Consider the following 14,592-nt stretch of genomic DNA (forward strand, 5'->3'; position numbering starts at 1 on the left):
TGTGTGTTTGTGTGTGTGTGTGGTTGATTTCTCCCATTTATCTTTGCTAACTGCTGGGTGCCAGAACAATCAGGCCCAGTTGATTGGGCCTGATTGTTACACCAACACCCATTAGCTGCTCTCAACACTAACTCCCCAGTGACTGCCTGCGTTAGTGTATCCTTTTATGTCAAAGCTTATCTTTGTCACAGAGTCATATAAATTTCATATATTGAAGAGATTATTTCAACACACTAGACTGTCCTTGTCAGTTTCTCAATTGTGTCTTTTATTGTATACTTAAAAGTTGAGGATTCTTATGTAAAATGCATGAAGGTAAACCCAGTCATCTCTACCCATATTGCATCCTTTCTGTGTAGGTTTCTATAATTGCATCATCTTAGTAGAACATTAAAAAGCAGAATGCCAATGTAAAATCTTAGCCATATTCTTTTATATTTTAAAAAAATTATGTAATTTTAGTTGTGTGTGTGTGTGTGTGTATGATTATGTGAATAAATAAGTTCAGGTAAATTTGGGGCTCAGAAGAGACTATCTGATCCTTTGTAGGTATTGTTGCAGGAGATTGTTAGTAGCAATTGGTGGTTTTTGATTTTGAATTGGTTCATCTACAAGAGGAGAGCATGATTTTAACTACTGAGACATCAATCCATCTCCTGTAATATTCTATCAACCTGATGATAATAATAATTTTCCTTCCTTTATGTTTTTAGAATAATTCATCTAACTCTTAGAATGGATCGGGATTATATTACCTCTTTCTTGCAAAGAGGAAGATTGTTGTAGAACATTGTGGAAGATTATAGGAGAAATGTAGACCTCAGTAGACATGATATTGCTAGGCAATATCATTAGAGGAAAAAGTTAGAGTCATTCAAAAATGGATGGTCATGTTAATGTAATCTAATATTTGGTTATTATGAACCACCTATACATGTGTCAGTTATATTTTACGAAAAGTGAGTATGGGAAGATCATTTCTCCCTGATCATTTGAAGAGAACTGCTGTCTGGTCTAAATAGTATTGTGTAACATTTGGGAGCAAAGATGCATCCCAGCATCCCTGCACTGGAAGCCAATGTGGAGAATATCTCCACAGCCACCATGATCTTGCTTTTGATGCTATAGTAAACCGGGAGGAAAGTGATCCAGACACTGCAGAACACCATCATGCTGAATGTCATGGACTTGGCTTCATTGAAAGCACCAGGTAAGTTTCTGGAAAAGAAAGTGAGAATGAAGCTTGCAAAGGCCAGGAAGGGCTGGCATCCTAGGACACAGTAAAAGGCAGTGACTGAACCCTTGTTGCAAACAATGATGATGTGGCCATGCTCAGATTGTGCATCACTATCAACAGACATAGGAGAAGCTCCTAGCAAGACTGCACAGACAATAGCTTGGATGAGAGTACAAATGAGAATGATGTAATTAGATGCCCTTGAAACAAGGAAGTACTTCATCATCCTCTGAAAGGCTGTGACTTTGAAAGCAAGTACCACAGTAATTGTTTTAGCCAACACAGTAGAAATAGCTACTGTGAATACAACTCCAAATGTGATTTGCTGTAGCATGCAGGTAGCTGAGTTCAGATGGCCAGTATAGAGCAAGGGGCAGAGTGAAAGATGAGTGAGACAAGCAAGATATAGGTGAGAGTGCGATTATTGGCCTTAACTATAGGAGTAGCATGATGCTTCACAAAGAGGCCAAGAACCACAGTGGTGAGTGCAGAGAAGCATAAGGGCATTAAAGAAAGTGTCATCCCCAAGGGGTCTTCATATGTGAGAAAAATAAGAGCTTTGTGAATGCAGTGATTCTACTCTGTGTTAGCATATTGGTCCTCTGGACACTGGACATATAAATCCACATCTAGTGGAGAAATGAAAGTATTGTTAGTGTGGCTTCAGCAATTTTACTGTCAGGATATTTCATTTAAGTATAGAAGAATTGGTGCAATATGTGAATCTGGTTGCTGAGAATATGTTGAAGTTCATTGCTACATAACATAATTGATTCCATTAGTAAAAGCTTTTCATTGTTATGGGGAATGAAAGCAAGAAATGCTTTTGTTTATTTTGTCTATTTAATTGTTGTGATCATTTATCATGGGTGTGTAAATTTATAAGTGTGTTTACATGTAAAAATACATGTTATCATGAACATGAGAGTAATTGGGTTTATATGGGTGAAGTATGAGATTGAGAATGAAAATTGAAGTTTATATGACAATATTATCAAATATAAAAAAGTCATATCAAGTTTTGCGCTCTTTTGGCTGTAGTAACACCAAATACTTGAGGCTTTGTCATACAACGCAATAACCCTATCCCTGGAGGAAAAATCCTCTGTAATTCTCACCATTGCATGTGTAGAAAATCTGATTGCCATTGCTCTGAATTACTGGATAACTGCAATAAGGGATAATAGGCTGCCAAAATTTGAAGTCTTTTATATGGAACATTGCTTTTGTTGAGAGCTGGTATCATTTAATTTGTGGGAGGGAATAGGATTTTAGCTTGGTTGTGAAGAGAATGTGTTGCTCGTAGAGAGTACTTGAGTTTGGTTCCCAGTAGCAATGTCAGGTATACCCAAACATCCCTGTTGAATTACTTAAGTGTATGCTTTATGTAGAACTGCAGGCATATTAGAAAACAATATGTAGGAGTTTGTTACCTCCTTTTTTATGGGTTCTGGGGACAAACTAACACCATGATAATTAGTGGGAATAGTTTTAACTGCTAAGGCATGTTACTAACCATAAAAGCCTTTAAGGACTTCCATTCAATTATGTCGAATGACACATTAAATGAGGGAATAAATAGATGCCTGCCAATTGTATTTAGTAAATTCTGACTAAATAGTTTTTTTGACTAATATGGGCTATACAAGTTCAAATAGCATTTGAAAATTGTGGTTAATTCTTTTAAGGACAAAACCAATTTAATCTATTCTACTGTGAAAATATTAACTTGGTACTATGTATTCTAGTATTGAGTAGAATACTCCTAATTTTTACACATTATGTGTCAACAGTGAATCTCAGTTTTCTACATTTCAAATATCATTGCACATTTTTTAAAAAAAATTCTCTACTCTAATAATGATATATGTTTCTGTCAAATTTTCTTAAATGGATTTGTTTCATCAAAAAGTGTCTTTATTATACAAAATCTCTTGTCCTGTGCTTAACAGTTCCTGATAGTTTTAACAAATTATTATTTACCCTCTTCATTAGTCTTACAAAGGACTTGGATCTGCCACTTTCCTTATTCTGTCTTCCATGTACTTCTGTATTTGATAGAGAATAAACTTACGTAAGGGCACATGCATCAAGACAATATTAATAAACATTTTAAAGATTCCTGATATTTAAAGAGAATTGATCACTAAAAAAAGATCTTCTTTAGAACATGCTATCATTGAAGTTTTCTTATGAAAACTGTTGAGAATATATTATCTAGTATAAATTTTCAAGGAGTCAATGATATATTACAAGTTCTATTTTTTCTTAAAGAAGATATTTTTAATTATTTTATTCCTATAATAACTAACTTTAAAAACCAATATATATTTTTAATGTTCCATTTTAGACCACTTCAGTGTTCCTATATGGGTGCAAGATGATAATCAACCTGCAGAATTTAACCCTGCAGGAAATACTCACTTGTCTCATTAGAAATTTCATTTTCTGGGCAGGGACTACAATCAAAATAGCAAGCTGACATCCCATTCTTCTTGAATTTTCTAAATCCAGGACTACAATCAGCACTGCACACAGAGGTCAACAACTGAAGAAAAATAGATGTATCATGCCATCAGGAGTTTTAATTGCTCCTTCAAAAATTATACTATATTAGAATGTGAAATATATATATATATATATATATATATATATATATATATATATATCAACAAATCTCCCAGATTTAACTTAGTACATTGTATAATAATAGACATCAGTATATGGAAATAATTGTGAAAAAGTTGAATTCTTTCCTATCCTTGAAATTCAGGAAGAAGAGGAAGAGGTATTATTTTGTGTGCAAACAGTGCAGAAATTGCAAGCTTGTTATTCTATTTAATTCTTGTCTCCTTAATACAAAGTATAATATAAAGGCACAGAGAATCCTAATAGAGAAATCATCTCTGTCACTCTAGCTTGTCACCATATATGTGAAGTATATTTTAAATTGGTAATTAATGTAGGAGTGCCCAAACACTGGGAGCACTATTGCCTGTAGGCAGTGGTATGTTAGAAATCATGCAAAAACAAACCAGTAAACCTTGTTCCTAAAGTGATTACATTTCAGTTGCATTTTTCCAGATCCATATTTTGTCTTCCCTTGAATGTAACCCATAAGCCAAATTGAACTTTTCCTCATGATTTTTCTTATAGTTAGTGTTTAATAAGAGCAACTCAATGAATTGTGTGTGAAGTATATAAAAACATGGGAAACAAGACCTCAAATATCAGATAATAAAATACCCTCAACAACATTAGGACAGCAAACCTTTACAATCTAAGCAGAAACAGGAAAATAGTTGCATATGACCACTTCTATTGCATTTGTGATGAGGAGGTGCTGAGTTTCTGTATAGTGAGCTGGAATTGTTGTGTTTCCTGTACTGAAAAAGCTTTATAGAGCCTGAAAATATCGATTGCTTAAAATTAATTTATGTATTTCTTAAATTAAGAAAATCATGGTATTAAATTGAACCTGATGATGGGTGTCTATATGGTGCATTGTAGTTTATCCTATGAGGTTGCAAACCCCTTCAGCTCCTTCAGTCCTTCTCCTAACAGACTTCTGTTTGATCTCTTTTTTAAAAATTCTGAATAGACCATAGACATTGTTAAGTGCCTTGTCAGCATGTTTTTGAATAATGATATAGTTCTATCTTGAGTTTATGTGTGTGATGTTCCACACTTAACTGATATGCATTAATTGTACCATATTTGCCTTTGTGGAATGAAGCCATTTTTTGTACAGATGTAGCTGCTGGTATTATGAATGCAAATTATGTTTCTCCATAAACTCCTTGCAATACAGTGTCTGTAAGTAGCTTCTGGGAACCTGTCCTCATTTGGTGTTGATCAGTAAATAAAAGATGCCAACATCCAATAGCTGGGGAAGACAGACAGAGGCAGTATTTTAGGATTCCCAGGGCTTGGTACAAAGAGAAGGAGTAAAGAAGAGGTCTTCCATGCTGTAGGAGAGTTCAAACAGAGGACAGATACAGTTCTCATATGGTAGAAAAGCAAGGAGAGAGCCCCAGGGTCTGGTTAAAAAAAACATGGCCCAGACAGCCATCTAATTGGACTTAAGAGCAGCTGAAATGGAACATAGAATTAGTAAGCAATAAGAAATTAGCATGGAAGTTGGGCAATGACCCAGCTATTGTGCTGCTAAATACATATTAAAATATGAAGGCTATATGTGTGTGTGTTTCAATGGATAACATAAACCATTGAGATGATAGCAAACCAGATGTAGGGATTAATTAATACATATTACAACACAGTACCTGATCTTTCAGTTGAGGTGTTGAAGTCTGTTGGACGATGTTTAGTCATGATTATTTCAGGCATGTCCACAAAAGGTAAATGAGGTTATATTCTAACTATGATTCTTCTGTTCTACTTCATTTTGTTGTTTCCCTCTACTCCCACTCCTGTTTACAGAAGTGCTCTGTTCATGTATATAAGCGATTGTTCCCCACCCCCATGGAGACCACAAATGTATGTCTATTTTTCATAGACCAATCATTCCCCTGAAGGACACATTGATGTGAGTAGTCTATGCTGTTATCTCTAGCCATGGTGATATCCAGCTCCATACAGTTACCAAGGACTATATCTGGGCCTGCAGTCCTACTGCACCCTGAGGCCTGGCTGATGTCTGTGGTCTGTGTTCCTACCAAAGTTTATGCAGACAGGTGTGGTGGCTGCTGCTGCAATGATCCATCTCTAGGCCTGAAATCTTGCTGCCAATGTTATCTGTATTGATGTCCATAAACTGTGATACCACCAAAAGCCAAGTGGGCCCTTAGGCTATGTTGGTAACTGAAGTCATGCTAAGGTCTATGGGTTCTGCTTTCAGCTGGAGCCACACTGATCTGAGTGAACTACACTGCCAACTGAGGCTTGGAAGATGTCAGGATCCATGCTGTTGCTGATATGTATGCCTAAATCCATGGTCCTAGTGCATCTGGAGTCTATGTTGATTCCCATGGCACATGCTATGGATGAAGAATTGGGAATTTTCGTGATTTGAGCTGAAACCATGTTGATGTACATGGGCTGTGCTGACATTGAGGGCTTTGTTCTGACATTGAGACACAGACACAGGTGTGTCTTTGATGCATTTAGGTCCCATGTTTTTGTCTATTCTAACACTATAAAGCATGTAGATCCACATTATCTTTGCTCTTGATGATTTTATTGTGCTAGGAAAGTACTTTTGCAGTGATATGAATGTTTGCAATTTCATAGATCCAAAGGAGGTACAAGAAAGTTTTGTATAACAAATTCTATTGTCATCCCAACCTGCATACTTGCCCCAGAATCAAGAAACACAAGCAGTTTAAACTGGAAGCCATAAAAATAAATCTTAAAATATATAGTAAGGAATCTGAAGTTAGCTTTCAAAAATTGACTGCTTCCTGAGGGAGTTTGGGAGGGGATAATTAAGTTCTATTTATGGGGCAGAAATTGAGAGTGTGACCACACTCCAGTGTCTTAGTTTGGGTTTTATTGCTGTGAACAGACACCAGTACCAAGGCAACTCTTATAAGGAGAACATTTAATTGGGGCTGGTTTACAGCTTAACAGGTTCAGTCCATTATCATCATGGAACATGAAAGCATCTAGGCAGGCACGGTGCAGGAGGAGCTGAGATTTCTCCATATTCATCTGAAAGCTGCTAGCAGAATACTGACTTTGGAATAGCTAAGATGGAGGTCTTAAAATCCACACTCACAATGACACACCTACTCCAACAAAGACACACATACTCCAACAAGAGCATTCCTCCAAATAGTGCCAATTCCTTTGTGAAGCTTATACAAACCATCACATTTAGTGTGTATATAAAAAAAACAAAACGAGAACTTTTTAAATTCAATTTATCTTATTTTCTGTGGGGTGCATTCATGGAGAGAAAAAAATGAAAGTACCAGGAATGGGGTATGAACATGGTGTGTGATTTGACTTTCTAAAATTATCAATAAAATATTATCAATAATATTATCAATAAAAATAATGTAAACTCATTTTCTGTGATTTTTTTATTAGAGAAGATGAGCAGAAACACTCAATTATTATTAAAAATTATGTATAAATTATGACAGGTTTTATTTCAATATTTGATATTTTTCTTTTTTTTGAAGTTTCTTTTTTTTTTTGCTTTATTAATCCAAATTTATTCTTTTATTTTTATGTACACAAATTATTATACACATTCAAATAATGTATTTATGTTTAAATGATGTCCTAGTTGCTGTCCAGTTGCTGTGAAGAAATACCATGACCAAGATGTTCATTAATAAAAACATTTAAGTGGAAATTTATTTACAATTTCACGGAGCTCACCCAATCATCATGGTGGAATGTCAACAAGTAGGGATGCATGGAACTGGAAAAGTACCTGAGAGCTAATAATTGATCTGAAATTTGCAGTCAGAAAGAGACTGGGCCTAGAATTGGCTTCTGAAATTTAATGGCATATCTCCAGTGACACATCTCTCACAACAAGGTCATATTTTCTAAATTTTTAAAAACAATACATCAACTAAGAACAAAGCATTCATGTGTGTGAGTCTGTGGGTACCATTCTCATTTAAACTATCCCAATCCATCCCCCATCTATAGTAAGCTTTCGCCATATCATAACACAAATTGTGTTCACTACTACGTCAAAAACTCTCTTGGGCCAGGCTGTGGTGGCGCATGCCTTTAATCCCAGCACTTGGGAGGCAGAGTTAGGCAGATTTCTGAGTTCGAGGATAGCCTGGTCTACAGAGTGAGTTCCAGGACAGCCAGTACTACACAGAGAAACCCTGTCTCGAAGAAAAACAAAAAACAAACAAACAACAACAAACATCTCTTGATTTTTAACAATTCCACAATGCTACTTAAATCCAGAAGTCTCTTTTGAATCTCAAGGAAATCTCATAACTATTTCTGGGGGAGAGGTTGAGGTTTCAAATGCCCATTCCAGGCCTACTATATCTCTGCCTACTGCCTGTGGACCTGAATTAAAATGCTCAACTATGATTTCAGCAGCATGTCTGTCTGCCAGCATCATACTCCCAACCTTAATGATAATGGATGAGCCTACAGTGGTAAATAAACTTTCTTTCAAAAGATTTAGTTTGGCAATGGTATCTTTTCACAGAAGAATCCAGATATACATGAAACACATCATTGTTTAAATGGTCTAGGGTTGCTTCACTCAATATAATTTTTCTACTTGCATCAATTTTAATACCTGTTTTTTTCTGTCTGGCATCTGAGTCTTGTTTATACTTTATTTTGGCCTCTTGTGTTCTTCTTACTTTTAAATATGATGGAGTTCTTCGAATGCCATTTATAATCCCCATTTATTAGGTATGACTTCTTATAATTGTGTTCATCATGAAAAATTTTCTTTCTCCTTCTACTACAAGAAATAAATTTACTGGATACAGTAAATGGAATGACATTATGACTCTAAATATTTTACACACATAATTTTTATCCTCTTCCTATACGGATAAGAATATCCATGGTGTGTTACACTACACATAACTAAAGAAGCTAAGTAATAATGATGGCACAATTTGTGAAATATGTATCTCCCTGAGAATCAAAAATAGAATAGACATCATGGGTGAAAGGGCTTGGGGACTAAATGGGAGTGGAGTGGGATGAGAATAGAAGGAGAGGACTGAGGAACAGATTGCTTGGAGAGACCACTGAAATGGGGGTGGCACCTCTGAGTCAAGCTAGAATCCTAGGCATTAGAAACTCCCAGAAATTTATGAGGATGACCATGTCTAAGACTCCTAGCAAAGTGAGATACAGAGTCTGTATTGGCCATCTCCAATAACCAGAAAGGATTTCCAGTGTTGTGACTAAAACAACATTCTATCCACAAAATCTTTAACCTACAATTTACCCTGCCTAAAGATCTGTGGGAATAAAGACATAGTAAAGAATCAGGATACCTAACTAATAACTGGCCTACTTGAAAACCTTGGATGAAAAAAGCCTACCCCTGATGCTGGTAATAATATTCTGTATATTTGTAGGCAAGTCTAGCATAATCATCATCAGAGAGAATTCACTCTCTGATGGAAATAGATTCAGAGATCAATAGCCAAACAATATGCAAAGTTTGGTGAATCCTGGATAACATGGGGAAGAATGATTATCAGAATCAAAGAGATCAAGGACATAACATGAAATCCTACCTATCAACTCCTGGGACCCTAAGGGCACACAGTGACTGAACCACTTACTGCAAATAATGCAGTGGACTAAACTAAGTCCTCTATACACAGGTAACCTTTGTGAGGCTTAGTCCTTATGTGGGGCACCAAAAAGCCGTAGCAGGTTTGTTTATGACTTTGTTGCCTGCATTTCAGAATCTTTACCCCTACTGGGCTACCTCCTCTAGCATCATAGGAGAATTTGAAACTGTGCTTAGTTGTTGTGCAAGATTGTATGCCAAAGCATGTTTCTGAGGGAAGCTCCTCTTTTCTGAAGAAGGAAGGAGTATTAGATGGGAAGGAAAGGAAGGATGGAAGAAGAACTAGGAGTAAGAATAGAGTAGGGATTTTAGACTGGTGTCTAAATGTAAAGTAAATGAATGCATAAATTCATTAACTACATTCATTTAAGTATGAGCAATGTTGGTGGGACCTGCTGTTATCCAGAGAGAGACTTTCTGTGACACAAGGTTTTCTCCCGTAGTCTTCACATCCTTCCTTTGTCCAAAACAAGTTTTAAGTCAAATATGTCATGGACTATTTCATTTTGCAAGTTGATTATTTGATATTTAAATGCCTCTATTAGACAGATGTTCACATTTGCCATATTATTTTGGAAATGGACAGCAGCAACAATTACTGTTGATACCTAGAGTGTGCCCTTCCTTGCATTGTTACCATAGGTTTTAATAAGATCTATTAATCACACCACCTTGTCACTGATTTTCATTTTTCCTTGTGCTATCTTTGTCATCGTTTGAAATATGCAATACTCATGCCTTGTTTTCAAGTCTTTCCATTCTCTCCTCAATTTGTAGCATTCATTTTGTGAGTCTTTTCACTGAGATAACTATGTTTTATTTTCTTTTTGCTGCCTGTATTTTAGTTTGAAATTCATCTATTATTTTGTACACTTATGGAATCTCTTTGTCATATACTTACTCAGTGTTTTACTGTAATAAAATATTAATATTTTCACTGTCTTCTCCCAGAGGTGGCTACTTTCCTCTTTGATTTTTTTTAAAACAATCTTATAATCATTCTTTCATGCTTTGTTTAGAGTAACATTGAATATACACTCACTTAAGTCTGTGACTCTAAGGTTTGGAAGAATATTGCTTTGGTATCTTCATGTTTTTATTTATTAGTTTCCACATTGGGATTAAGATATATGTGACTAGAATACTGGTTGCATTAAAAAAAAAATCTACAGCCTATCAGTGGACATGTTCGTAAGGCTCAAGTAAGGCCTGTTTAAAAATCACAAGTGATTTTAATGCTTTCCTTTATATGGATATGTAGCATTGTAACTAAATTTTCAGCTTTTATGTTTTTTCACCAAGAATGGCATTCTTTATTGCATTGAGTAAAAATATCTGCTATAAATTTTGTACTACCTGGGCAAACTGAGAGTCACTTTGTATCAATTCTGAAGACATTTAAATAACTTTTTGGAGTAGTAGTTTGAAAATAACATATTAAACCAAGCACATCAGAATTCATACCTATAATATACCTGGCATGCATAAGAGATATTTCATTTTAAATTCCCTCAAAGGTATACTTTTATTACTACCAATTCCTCCCCATATTGAGAAGTAAACTATGCACATCCTTGTTTGTTTGAATGTTTTATGCAGGAGTTAATGGGACTGAAAAGTTTCCTTTAGTCAACATTATCTTTTATAAGATATGAATCAGGGCTGCAGACATGACTCAGCTCTTAAGAATAATTGCCACCAGGAAAGAGGGGACTAATTTGATTTGTAGCACCCACTGAGTGACATGGAGCTCTTGCAAATGCTTTGAGATTCAAACAACTCTCCAGCCATTCATCAATACTACACATACGGATGTTGTGCAAATAACCATGCATTAAAAAACCCACCCATACCCATAATAAGAAAAACAGTAAAAACAATATATAGTTCATAACATATATAAAATTGTCATAAAATGTTATTATACAGTTAGCAAGAGGTGTTGGAAATTTAGGACTAGTTGGAAAATAGCCTTTAAAACTACATAATAAAAATCAGTTACTTGATTATGTTGAATTTACAATGAGCAGGAGTTTTATTAAGGATAATTTGAAGAGGTTCAACATAAGACTGGAAATCACTCTGTAGTTGTTAGAATTTTACTAATAGAAAATTGTTCACTTTACTGGAAATAATATCAAAATATTCTCTAAAACCATTTTATGTTAGTGTTAAAGGCAAGAAACAGATTCTGATATGATACAAATACATTGTATACATGTTAGAAATCCTCAGTGAATTACTAAAAACTCATGTAAAAAATTGAAAAGAAGAAACATAGATTAGGAGGCTAGAAATTGGTTTCGCGCATGACTATCTATTCCATCTCACCAGTTTTGATGAACGTTAGATGCATACACTTGACATGATTTACTGTTGTGTAATTTAAATTAGCACAGTTAAGCCAAACACACTTGTGTACTTCCTCTTGCCCACTCTATCATATCTTCAGATAAATGTAGCAGTTGATCATTTGGAAAATATGGACTAAATATTCCTATTTTCACTTTAAGTCCAAGTCCCTGTGGAAAATCCCAAATGTAGAAAATGTCATACTCTTCCTGCAGTTTATCTCTTTGGCTCATATTCACTCTGTCCCCAACAGGATTAGTAAAGTGGATCTTTATCAGAGAGGAACACAGCTGAAAGACAGGCAGCATAAGTACACATTCTTCCTTATAATAACAAAATGTAGTCTTATTTCATCTTAAAGGCAATTTTATTTGCAGTATGCAGGCAAAAAATCCCAGTGAAAGTAATAGGAAAAACAAAATTGTAATGTTCTTGTTATTTTAGATCTCTAAGAGGAGATTACCAAACAAGAACAAATATGTATTCAGACACCAAACATATATTTGCAATATAAAATATACAAACACAAGAAACCGAGAGAGACTCACATCTTTGTAGAGATATACACATAGCAGAAGTACACATAAACGTACAAGTACATGCCCATAGTCACATTGGAAATTACAAATATACATGGAGACATAATTTTCATCAAAAAAGTCAAAGACACAGAAACACAGAAAACAATTACCCAGCCATACATGCACAAAAGCACATGCAAGAACATGCACAAAGAAACATATATATGCATACATAGAGTGACATTGGCACACAGACAAATTTATGCTCTCATACAAAAACACACAGGCAAAGCAAAACAGAAATATGTAAATGAAAGAGCATACACAAAACACAGGCACATGTAGTCACATGCTTTGATAAATCCACACAGGAATATACACTTAGACAAAATTAATCATACAGAAAGTAACTGGAACACAGAAAAATAATGTTAACTGCCATAGACAGATATATAGACAGAAACACACACACACACACACACACACACACACACACACACTTACATGTACATATCATCTACTGATCTCTCTCTCTATATCTATCTATCTATCTCTATCTCTATATCTATATATAATGTATAAACACAGATATACAAAAACAGAGAAACATACAAATATACAGTGAGAAATATACAATTATGCCCATAAGCACACAAGATTGTAGAAAATTGAATTATAGTGCTATTCTTGTAGATATAAGACTCTCAGACCACCAAGTAATGTCCCTAACCTACAGTGGGAAGAGCATACATTTGGATCTCTAGTTAAAACATTCCCCTATAGTAATTATAACATATTTAACAACTAATAAACAAGGATTCATCAGTGAGTGGGTATATGAGGAAGGACTGAATATGTTTTCAGTATTAGAACATGGGTGATGATACTTGGGAAATCTATAAGAAAGTCAGAGTGCTACATCAACAAATTTGGCCTGCCTTTGATTTCAATCCCTGTATATTAGAGTTTTATACGAACATATAGATTTACATGAACACCAGGAAAAATGATCATAAATCATTCTGTTTTGGAAACTATTTTCTAGTACACTTTGTTTGAGCATCTAGGTGACTCAAAGGCATTGATAACATGAAATAGCATATAATGGAAGAAGCACTACCTTTATGCAGTCATAATTTTGTTCTTTCCCATTGTCAGTAGGAATATTATCAACCTTTTGAAAAGTCACTTGATGGAGGGCATGGGCAAAAGCCTACACAGCATTGTATATGTCATAACTCCCTTCAATAAAGGCTATGTCAAAAGAACGTTCAATTAACTATTCCAATGAGTGATTGGATGAACAGTTCTTTAGTGTCTTACATATAGATGCTGAGACATTACAATTAAAGTACATCCATTTCATCTTTACTAGATACTCATCTGAGTATTTTAAATGATTCAATGTCTGGACAAAATTTTTAAAACCAGAAATTTCACCATGGTGGTGTCCAAAAGCAAGAGTCCCCCATATGTTATCAAATGTCAAGTCTTTCTTACTAGGAGTAACATCCCACTGTGAGGTGGTGACAAATATTCTCTGTATACCTAGAGATTCCCACATTCTAAAGTTCACAGCTAAAGTACTGTCTCTGTCACCGTAAATGATGACATTTGTGGATGATGTCATTATTTGGTTGTAATACATTTCTGCTCTTGTCATGTATAAATACATATTGACTGGGATCATGCTGACAAAAGCAAAGCAGATTGTATTTTTCCATCTCTCTTCTCAAATAGGAAAGAAATTGGATGCCTTTATCACTGTCTGAGATGGCCATCCCTACCCAGTTTCACGTGAAATAAATTATGAAGGAGACCAGGGCAAGGGCTAGAGATGTATCCTCAGAGGCCATCTGATATAGATATGGAAATTTTTCATGATCACTCAGGACAGGAGGACAGGATGAAAGGATCCATAAGTAAGCTGAAGAAACTAAAACACAGAAAGCAGTATGATGTACAATGTATTTCTAAAAACTTATAAACACATTTTTTGCAGATTTTAAGAAATCTCAGCTAGCTATTATTTCTTCCCTCATCTTTGTATCATACAAAAACAGGCAGAAGTCCCATCAAGACTCGGAATAGGGCCCCTTAATATATGCACATGCACACTTCAACCCAACAGGAACCTACATGGGAAATTTTGGAAATAAGAAGAGACTACTCTCTCTCTCTCTCTCTCTCTCTCTCTCTCTCTCTCTCTC

The 14,592-nt window shown here is 35.2% G+C and overlaps 1 pseudogene; it reads right to left on the reverse strand.

Annotated features, from left to right (window-relative positions):
• Positions 1-974: 974 nt before the first annotated feature.
• On the reverse strand, positions 975-14,312 carry LOC114640126 (annotated as a pseudogene).
• Positions 14,313-14,592: the final 280 nt, after the last annotated feature.

This window comes from Grammomys surdaster, unplaced genomic scaffold, assembly GCF_004785775.1.
Source record: "Grammomys surdaster isolate TR1022 unplaced genomic scaffold, NIH_TR_1.0 125779, whole genome shotgun sequence".
Lineage (NCBI taxonomy): Eukaryota > Metazoa > Chordata > Mammalia > Rodentia > Muridae > Grammomys > Grammomys surdaster.